Raw genomic sequence first — 9,608 nt, 5'->3', positions numbered from 1 at the left:
GGCTGCTGAACCCACCTTTAATTAAATAAATTCTTGAAGCACAGCAAGTTGCCTGTGACACTAGTTTGGCCTAATTACATTGCGTTTTCAGAAATGCGCAACATTCTTCATAGCTGAGATACTGTTATTTCAGTATTAGCAACTTCAGATGTTCAAAAACAGTGAGTCAGGCCCCAGCTATCATGAGATTCTCTTAAAAATAATTAATGTTTGGTTTTTATTTGCCTTTTGGTGTTTGGCTGCATTCAACTGATGTTTTTGAGATTTTCTCTGTAGCCACAAGGTCTAGAAATTTTTATATACATAAGCTGAGATTTTCCACTTAATCATTTGACTCCAGGTGCTGGAACTTTAATATTGGAACATTACAAATTGTGAGAGTTGTGATAAACAGGTAACACTGATTTTTTTAAAGTCTTGATCATGCAGTCACGGTACTTTATAGAGATAGGCTGGACAGCCAGAGAACCCAAGCCATTAACAGTCTCTGTGCAGGATATAAATACACTCAGCTGCATTACAAAAATTCTTACTGGCATGTTGCTGAAGGAAAAGTACTGTTTGCTCTTAGGGGATGCTGCTTCTCTAGGATTTGAGGTAGGCCTTCTTTTTACTCCTTAATTCTGTGCCATTGTGATATATAACAATGGAAATTACCAGAATGAGAATCCTACTAGAAGTCAGGTTCCAAAGGACACACTCCTTGTTGCCTCATTGGTCAGAAAAGGCTTCAGAGCAGCAAGGGATGATGAATGGGGCTATTGGAATTATGATTAGTCACTGAGCAAGATGCTGTTGTACAGGAAAACTCTCTAAGAGTTTGTGGCTATGTGGAAAACTGACACTTCCCCCCAAAGAGCTTATTAAATGGAGAACTAAATTTAGATGGTGTTGCTTGGGTAATACTGAGTGTAACAGCATATTCAATGTCTCCACGTGTGCTCCTGGGACCAGTTCACCCTCTGTGTAACTCCACTGAAATCAGAGTACCTCAGGAATAAATTGCCCCCAGTTGCTTTAAGGTGGATGTGTGTTCCAGCAGGGGACTGAGTGATGTCAGCCATACACTGGAGCACTAGAAGCTCTGCTGCATGTCTATCTAGAGCAGAAAGCACCCAGGATATTGATATAAATTGCCATTTGTATGTCAGAGTTGCTGAAAAGAGTAGTTGAGTAATCACATCTAATCAATCGGGTGAAGAAAGGAGTTACCCTGCAATTTAAAAATGAAAGCTGCTAACTGCCAAGCTGTCCCAAATGTCAGGTTTACACGTGATTATCTACAGTGATACATTGGTGCCTCTGTGGAGAACAGAGTTTCTGACTGGGGAGGCATGGAAGGGTGATTTGTGGTTTCAATGCAAGTTTCCAGCAACAGAGAAAACAGGCAGCAAGAATGTGAACATATAGTTTCAGGAATGAACAAATCAAATTCTAGAGTGTAGGAGTCCAGTAGGCTATCAAAAGGAAAATTGGTAGCTAGCATGCTTATTTTGGAGTACCATGTGACTGAAAATCATGTGACTCCATTAGTCTAAATGTTTTCCCATCTTTCCTACTTACTTTTTACTCCGTTTTTCTTTCTTGCCCATTTTTTTTTTTTTGGGTCAAGCTCTGTCTCTTCTCTTTCTTCTTTCTATACATGTTTTTCTGTCTTCCCAGGAAATATTGAAGGCTAAAAACTTCCCCAAGCATTGCCTAGGGCAGAAGAAAAGGAGTGGAAGCTGATGTTCTAATTCTGCGTGTGTTCACGAGGAGAGAGAGCGAGCATTTTGTGCTGTGCTATTCCCTGTATCATGCTGGACAAGAAATTGAGAACTTCTCTTATGGGGCACTCTTAGGATGGGTCATCTGTCAAATCAGTTATGTGTTTAACATAGAGAAAGTTATTAAAGGAATTATAGTAGGCTGAAAAGGATGGTCAATATAAATCAACCCATTTTGATTTTGAAAAAAGTTTGTATATGGTTCTGCTAGATGCATTTTCTATAAATGGAAATACAGTAAAACCTGTGTTATCCAGCATGCTCGGGGATTAAGGTGTTCCAGTTATCTACAAATTCAAGTTATCTGAGGGTCCCATCAACCTAGGAAAAATCAATGGACAATAATAGTAAAACTTAAGTTTTTAATATTGGTATGAGGCAGTTGGTCTCACATTTCTATTTTGAGTTAAAGATGATTAGTACTTCTTAAATAAAAAAGTAAGCCAATCATGGTAAACCATGCCAGGCCTTTGTGCCTGAAGATGTGACAGTATTGTGGCTGGGGGATATGCTGGTTAACAAAGTTTTCTAGTTAACAGAGTGCTAGATAACAAAGGTTTCACTGTAAATGGTATCTAAATCTAAAATGTTGCAGAGTGAAAATACTGTACCTTGTGGTCCTGAAAGGTGCAACCTGTCTTCTGGAGGGTGCAGGGGGACTCTCCAATATCAGAAATGGAGGAATGAAGTTGTTTGTATGCTAAACCTTTCATCGGGAGTCATGGAAAATACCCTACCATTATAGCTGATGTAACTGAAAAATATGGGTTCTTAGAGTTAAAACAAAAACATATGGACACATTTATCAAATATCCTCTGTCATGACCCCATCTTGCTTTTTAATCCTTAAGAAGAGTCTATATGGGATGATTACTGGAGGAACTTCCTCTCTCCCCATATTACACTGCCATAGTTGCAGTTAGGTGAGGCATCCAGCCAGGAGCACGCTCATGTTAGGCCAAAGGGGGGCTGCTGGCAAGCAATCTTTCAGGAGGACCCCTGCATTAGAATAGGCGACCTTCCTTGCTCAGATACAGCCTGCGTTGATTAGCCTTCAGCATGCCCGCAAAACCCGGAGTTGTAGGAAGGGGTAATTTGATTGTTGTGAAGGAGGGGAGAGGGGTTATTCACAATGATTACGATCATCATCTCAATGGGGACTTACTGGACCATATATTTTGTTTTGTTCTTGGTTTGTGTAGGTTTCAGTTCTTACGCATGGCCCAATGGAGGTGCATAAAATGGAAACTAGAACAAAGCTTATCTAGCAACTGGAGGAAATGGTGTTGGTAATTCAGGCATTGGTGGAATTTCCTCTGAGTCAGCACTAATCAGTGACTCCTGCACAGGTGACTCTATTCAGAAGGAAGCCATGCTGGATCCTTTGTTATGAAGTATTTGTTATACAAGTTGCATTGAAAGCTCTCTCGAAGGGTGACATACAAATTTAACTGAACATTACTTTATGCCTGTGACCTCCAACCTATTTACACCTAAGATCCCTTTTTAAATTTCAGGGCAACCCAGGATCTGCCCTGTCCCTTCTCCAAAGCCCTGCCCACTCAATTCCCCCTTCTCTCCATCACTTGCTCTCCCCCACCCTCACTCACCTTCTGGGCTGGGGCAGGAGCTGGAGGTGCAGACTCTGGGCTGGGCCAGGAGGAGTTCAAGTGCTGGGAAGGATTTTGGGTGCTTCAGGCTGGAGCAGAGTGTTGGGGTGGAGGAGGGAGTGCTGGCTCTGGCAGGGGGCTCTAAGCAAGGACACAGTTTTGGGATGCAGATGGGGGTGTGGGATGCTGGCTCTGGGAGGAGGTCAGGACTAGGATGTGAGTGTGAGATATAGGCTCCAGCTGGGTGACACTGCAGGCATCTCCCAACTGGCAGTGCAGCAGGGCTCAGACAGGCTGCCAGCCTGCTGCGGCCCTATGCTGCTCCTAGAGGTGGCTGGCTGCACGCTTGTCTCTGTGCTCCCCTTGGAGGGAGGGAGACAGCATGCTCTGCATGTTGCCCTCTCCCCCTGCATTGTCCTCATGGCTCCCATTGGCCACGAGCTGGCCAATAGGAGCTGTGGGCATGGACAGCTTGCAGATATGCGCTGTCCTATTCCCACCAAGGGGAGCATAGAGACAAGCCTGAAGCCACTTCTGGTAGTGGCATGGGATTATGGAAGGCAGGAAGTCAGTGTGAGCCCTGCTAAACTTCAGTGGCCCAGAGATCTCTACTGATTGGCTGAGGCTGCATGATTGATCAGTCAGTCGTGACCGATGGGTTGATTACTACTGCATGATTCTATTTATTACACACCTACCCCTCGGAAATCAAGACAGGTCAGGTGGCAATCTTTCTATTTCTACTTGTGCTGTGTGCTTGAGGGTTCTAATTACATAAACCACTGGATTCAACATATTGCAGAATGCCAGACTGGTGTTTTCACCTTTCACGCCAACACTCTCTTTGTTGTGGTGCAATATGTGATGCTTGCCAGGATTTCCCAGAGTTGCAAGGCATCTTACTTACACCTACCCTTAGCATGAGGAAGCCTTGTCTGCTGTGTGTCAGCTCCAGGTCTGAAGACGCTCTGCCGTGGCAGGTGTGCTCCAACCTCAAACATTCCACCTGTTCCCTTGCAATGCCCAGCCCCTTTTGTACTGAGCACTCACAGGTCCCTTGCTCCCAAAAGAATGTTATCCACCCTGCATAGCCCTTATACCTTAGATCTCAGCTCCTCTTAACACACACAGCACATAGAGAGGTTTATAGTGAGAAACAAGGTACAGAAGTCTGAGAAATAACAAGTGCAAGTATTGAAAAACAAATGGTAATGTATTAAATAAAATTATAACCCATGTTCTAGAGCTTTGACTTAATTAAACAGCACGGTATCTTGTTAATTAAGTTTGGTTCACCCAAAGACTTTGCAGTGTTTCCTAGCCTGGTTGGCTTTCATAAGAAGGAATACAATGACAGTTCATCTCCTCCATAAAGGATCCAGTGTGTGCTTCAGTACTCACAGTTATACCCCAGAAAGCTATTGTCTTTATTCATAAACAGGTACCCCCACCCCATGAGTTGTTGTTTTCCTGCAGCTTTCCCTATTCTTTTGATTAACAGTAATGCAAATAGGAATCAGTTGTGATACATACAATGCACAACTGATTCTTGACAAGAGCCTCTTACCCCTATGCCTGAAGAGAACCTGTCCAAGGCCTGTTGTGCACATGACATGCTTTAAGAACATAATAGGTTTTAAGAACATAATTTCCAATATAGATACATAATTTCTTAAATGTTACCTGTGCACATCTTTTGCAATGACTATGACTATGACGACCAGTAAACCATTGGCTTTTGGTAGACACCTTACATGCTATGGTGCAAGTAGAATCTATTTCTTACTAGTATGAGGAGTGGGGAGTGAGGGCAGGAGCTCATGGGGAGCACCTGACCTCTACACATGACTTCAACCCCAGTCCAGGGCTCCCACAGTCTTCCCGTCCTTTCATCTGGGGCAGGGGGACCTCTGTCCTCCTCCCACTGTGCAGGAGACTTCAGAACTGAAGAGGTGAAATGAAGAGAATGTGGGGCCACTGGGCAGTGCTCCTCTGGCTGCTCCTTTGACGCAGTGCTACTGCGTCAGCCCTTCCACACAGCTGCATCGGTCTGGCGTCTGTAAACCAGTCCCACAGGAGAACAGGGCTAGGGGCAGTACAATCACACTAGAGGAGTTGCCAGCATTCTGCTCCTTTCCCCAGTGCTGTTCCCAGGACTGCCCTGGAGTGCAGGGCTCACTCAGGAACCACAGCAGGGAAAGCAGCAGAACACAGGACCACTGAGCAGCCCCACATCTGCAGCTCCTCCAGCATGGCTATACTGCCCCCACCCCTTCCAGGCAGGGTCTCCCGTGTGTGTACAGCAGCCCCGTCAGACAGGGCTGGGGGCATACAGCCGTGCTGGAGGAGCTGCCAGCCTGGGGCCACCCTGTGGTTTGGGGTTCTCCTGGGAACTGCAGCAAAGAAGTGAAATGAGGGACCACCAGGTGGCGCCTTCTCCGGCATGGCTGTACCACTCCAAGACCTGTCCTCCAGCAGGGCTGCTGTAAAGATGTAGGAGACCCTGTGTGGAAGACTGGTGTGATACAGCCCTAACAGAAGAATTGCCAAGCAGCCCCACATTCTGCTCCTCCTGTGTCTGTCTGGTATGCTGTACTGGCTATAAATATCCTGTACTGCCCTGCTTCCACTGCTACTTCCATGCCATCATTTGGTGAATTACTATGTATATTCCTGCCCCAGGGGATGCTTGTAAAACCATATGCATCCAATGTGCCCTCGGTCAATTGGCTTCAAGATGTCCCTGGTCACCCAGTATTCTTGTAAGTGGATACCACTAGAATTTGTGACAGTTTAGCTTTCTCTCCAAAGCCTATATTTGAAAACTGTGCCTAGTTCAGGTAATTATGTACACAAATGGCCAGTTAGACAAGTAAGGGGGAAACAGTAAAGATACTGCTTCGTTCTTCTTTGTTTCTTTTTTTTCTCCTGTGCATTGAAGTAGAAAAGGAGATACCAAATGAGGTGCCGCTAGACTGCAAGATGCGAAAACAACTTGAGATGTATTGTAAAGGGGCTTTTGTAGTGTCACAGTGTAATCCACTGGACAGTGTGTCTTATGGCTGGCTGGCTGGGCAGACAGAAGACCAAGGAGATAGTCTGAAAAAATGGCTGATGGAATAATTTACACTGAGCACCCTGACAATTAACTGCCTGATTTTTGCTTTGGTAAGAAGCCTAAATGCGAAGAAATGATTTTACTTGGTTTTTTTTTTCCCAGTCAGATAAAGTGTTGACCATTCATTGTCTGGTTGCGTGACAGACCTGCTCTTCTGCACTTTGGTCCCATTTGCAGGCTTCTTATTTTCATTGAGTCATAAAAGCCTTTATAAAACCCTGACGCCATCAGTTGAGCACATCACCATATGAAGTACGTGTGTATCTATAAAAGGAACAGATGAATACCAAAGAATTTAAACTTTGTTGTATTGGATGACTTAGTAAACATTCTCAGCCTGAGCAGCAATGGAATGTTTCACATAGTGAAGGTGATTAAAGCTGGTGCTGAGTCACAGGAAGGTGTGGCTAAAGTACAGTTTTGAGTAATGTCTGACAGCTGGGATCAACTATCATTTCCAAAATGTCCCAGAACAAATCAAATACACCTTGGACACACAGGAGATCAGGCCATATATTGCAGATTTTAAGCACTTTACATTCTAAGAAAGCTATAGAGTTGCACTGGGAAAGACCCGCTAAGATCTTGCCAACTTAATCTGGGTAGGACAAAAATAAGTTTTAAAATACAAATCATTTCACCTAATGTAAAATAAGAAGTGGTTCATGATCTGTTGGACTGGAGACAGAGGGATAGTGTTCCTTTTACTGACTGCTATTGGCAAGACACCAGTGGAATAGAGAACTTGAGGAGTTTGGCTGAGTTGCTCCCAGTCTGCGTGGTGAGAGCAAGACACAAGTTTAATAATGTTTCACTGGTTCAGCTTAGTCTGTATTCAGCTTCCCTCATTGCAAAGCCAAGCCCGCTGTTTGGAATGGGAAATTTATTTGCCTACCTTAATCTAAGAATTTGCTGAGTTGTACAAATAAGAATTGATACAAATGGCTAAAACATTTGTATTCTAAATTATTTTGAAAAAAGTCTCAATAGTTTGATGTACTGCAAATGTCTGGTTGCAAGCCAGGGAGCAGTTAAAAGCATCCTTGTGATTAGAGATTGGCTAAGATTGAAACATACCAGCTGTTGTATTGATCAAAGACCCATCACATTCTATAATATATATTTAACTCCTAACTTGGGCATACCTACCTGGTGAAAATTCTTGGCTATTTGCTTCCACTCGGTTGCTCTGATTACATAGAGAAATCCAGTAACTGCAAAGCTGTGGAGATGTCACCTAACTGCAGTAAGACCACAGAGCTGCAAATACATGAGAAACTTTGGTAGATGTACTGCACCTTTGACCTTAGGGGAACCCACCTCTGAGCTGATTCCAGGGAAGTAACTTCAGCACTTTGGCCTTCACTAAAGTGGACTATACAGGTAGGCCTTGCTAATTTGTCAGTTAGGCTTTGTCTACACTCGTGGCTTCTTGAGCCAGTAATATGCAAATAAGGCTAAGCGTGGAATATCGCCGAGCCTCATTTGCATACCTAATGAACCACCATTTTTTTCAGAAGAGGCTCTTGCGCAAGAAGGAGCAGCTGCACTGCCCCTTCTTGTGCAAGAAAAACCCTCTTGCGCAACGCCGTTCTTCCTGAAAAGTAATAGGTGTAACGGCATTGTGGAAGAGGGTTTTTGTTGTGCAAGAAGGGGCAGTGTAGACGCTCCTTCTTGTGCAAGAGTCTCTTCTGAAAAAAAAAGGTGCCTCATTAGGTATGCAAATGAGGCTCGGCGATATTCCACGCTTAGCCTCATTTGCATATTACTCATGCAAGAAGCCGCAAGTGTAGACATAGCCTTAGGGTTTACGTAGGTGTGGCTGGAGAGGAAACTCAGAGACCAGCCAGCCAGCTCCTAAGAAAGGCTTCTAGTGTAGAAAATTAGGAAGAGAATTCTCCTGAATCATATTTTGAACTATTTATATTTTATTTTATGGTGATTGCAGTTGCTAAAGATTATAACAAGTAGCAGCTCTATACTTGAGAGAGAGAGAAGCCCAGAGTTGTTTTTATGTTTTGCAGGGTTTGTTTTGATGATAAACAGGCCAGCTTGGGGACATCTTAAGAATCAACAGAGGAGGGAAAAGCATCCACAACAATTGTTTGCACTGAATCAGGCAAGTTCACAGTAAGATTTTTTTCTGCTCAAGTTTTGTGGTTTGAGGGGTGTAGATATTCAAGTTTAACTCACCAATCCCACAGACTCACACTTAACATTTCACTAAACTCTGGGAAGTAAGGCCTGACCTACAATACATGGGAAGGTTGAAGTAAGATACAGAACTCCAGCTACGTAAATTACATCCAAGTATCTTACATTGCATTTTTGCAATGTCTAAACAGCGGGAAGCTGATGAGAGCAAATGCTCCCATTGACTTCCTTTACTCCTCGTGAGAAGCAGGAGAAGCTGGTGATGATAGGGACTCCCTTTGTGTTTGATGTAGCAGGTCCATGCTACACCAACTAAATCAAACCCTGGAAGATAACTGCTGCAGTGTCGATCTTCTATGTAGACGTGCCCAAAATGTTGTCTTCTAGATAACCAGTGGAAATACAATGTAATACCATACATGTCCTCCATGTTCAGTCCTGAGATCAGCCTATCAGTCATAAGATGGTAAAAATGTGGGTGGTTGTACCAGGTCTGGTGGTTTAATATGTGATGAAATATTTTATTTCAAACCAAGCAAACCCAACAGGCTAACGCTCTAGCCTTATTTCACAGACTTTTGGGAAAATATAAGGTATATCACTATAAATTAAAGATTTTCAGCCAGATACCCTCTGGCTGTGTCTAGACTGGCCATTTTTCTGGAAAAATCAGTCGCTTTTCCGGAAAAACTTGCCAGCTGCCTACACTGGCCACTTGAATTTCCGCAAAAGCACTGACTTCCTACTGTATGAAATCAGTGCTTTTTGCGGAAATACTATGCTTCTCCCATTTGGGCAAAAGACCCTTTTGCGCAAAACTTTTGCGCACAAGGGCCAGTGTAGACAGCTGAGATTTGTTTTCTGCAAAAAAGCCCCGATCACGAAAATGGCGATCGGGGCTTTTTTGCGGAAAAGCGCATCTAGATTGGCCACGGACGCTTTTCCGCAAAAAGTGCTTTT

At 43.7% G+C, this 9,608-nt stretch overlaps 1 long non-coding RNA gene across 1 annotated transcript; it reads left to right on the top strand.

The window, feature by feature from the left end:
* Positions 1 to 244: 244 nt before the first annotated feature.
* On the top strand, positions 245 to 9,425 carry LOC142830424 (uncharacterized). The gene is made up of 5 exons (XR_012905650.2): positions 245 to 597; positions 1,663 to 1,862; positions 2,969 to 3,115; positions 6,321 to 6,544; positions 8,519 to 9,425. It is a non-coding gene; the product is annotated as an uncharacterized LOC142830424 (long non-coding RNA).
* The last annotated feature ends 183 nt before the right edge of the window (positions 9,426 to 9,608 follow it).

This window comes from Pelodiscus sinensis, chromosome 8 (genome assembly GCF_052426305.1).
Source record: "Pelodiscus sinensis isolate ZL-2025 chromosome 8, ASM5242630v1, whole genome shotgun sequence".
Lineage (NCBI taxonomy): Eukaryota > Metazoa > Chordata > Testudines > Trionychidae > Pelodiscus > Pelodiscus sinensis.
This window is presented reverse-complemented; position numbering and strand designations above follow the sequence as displayed.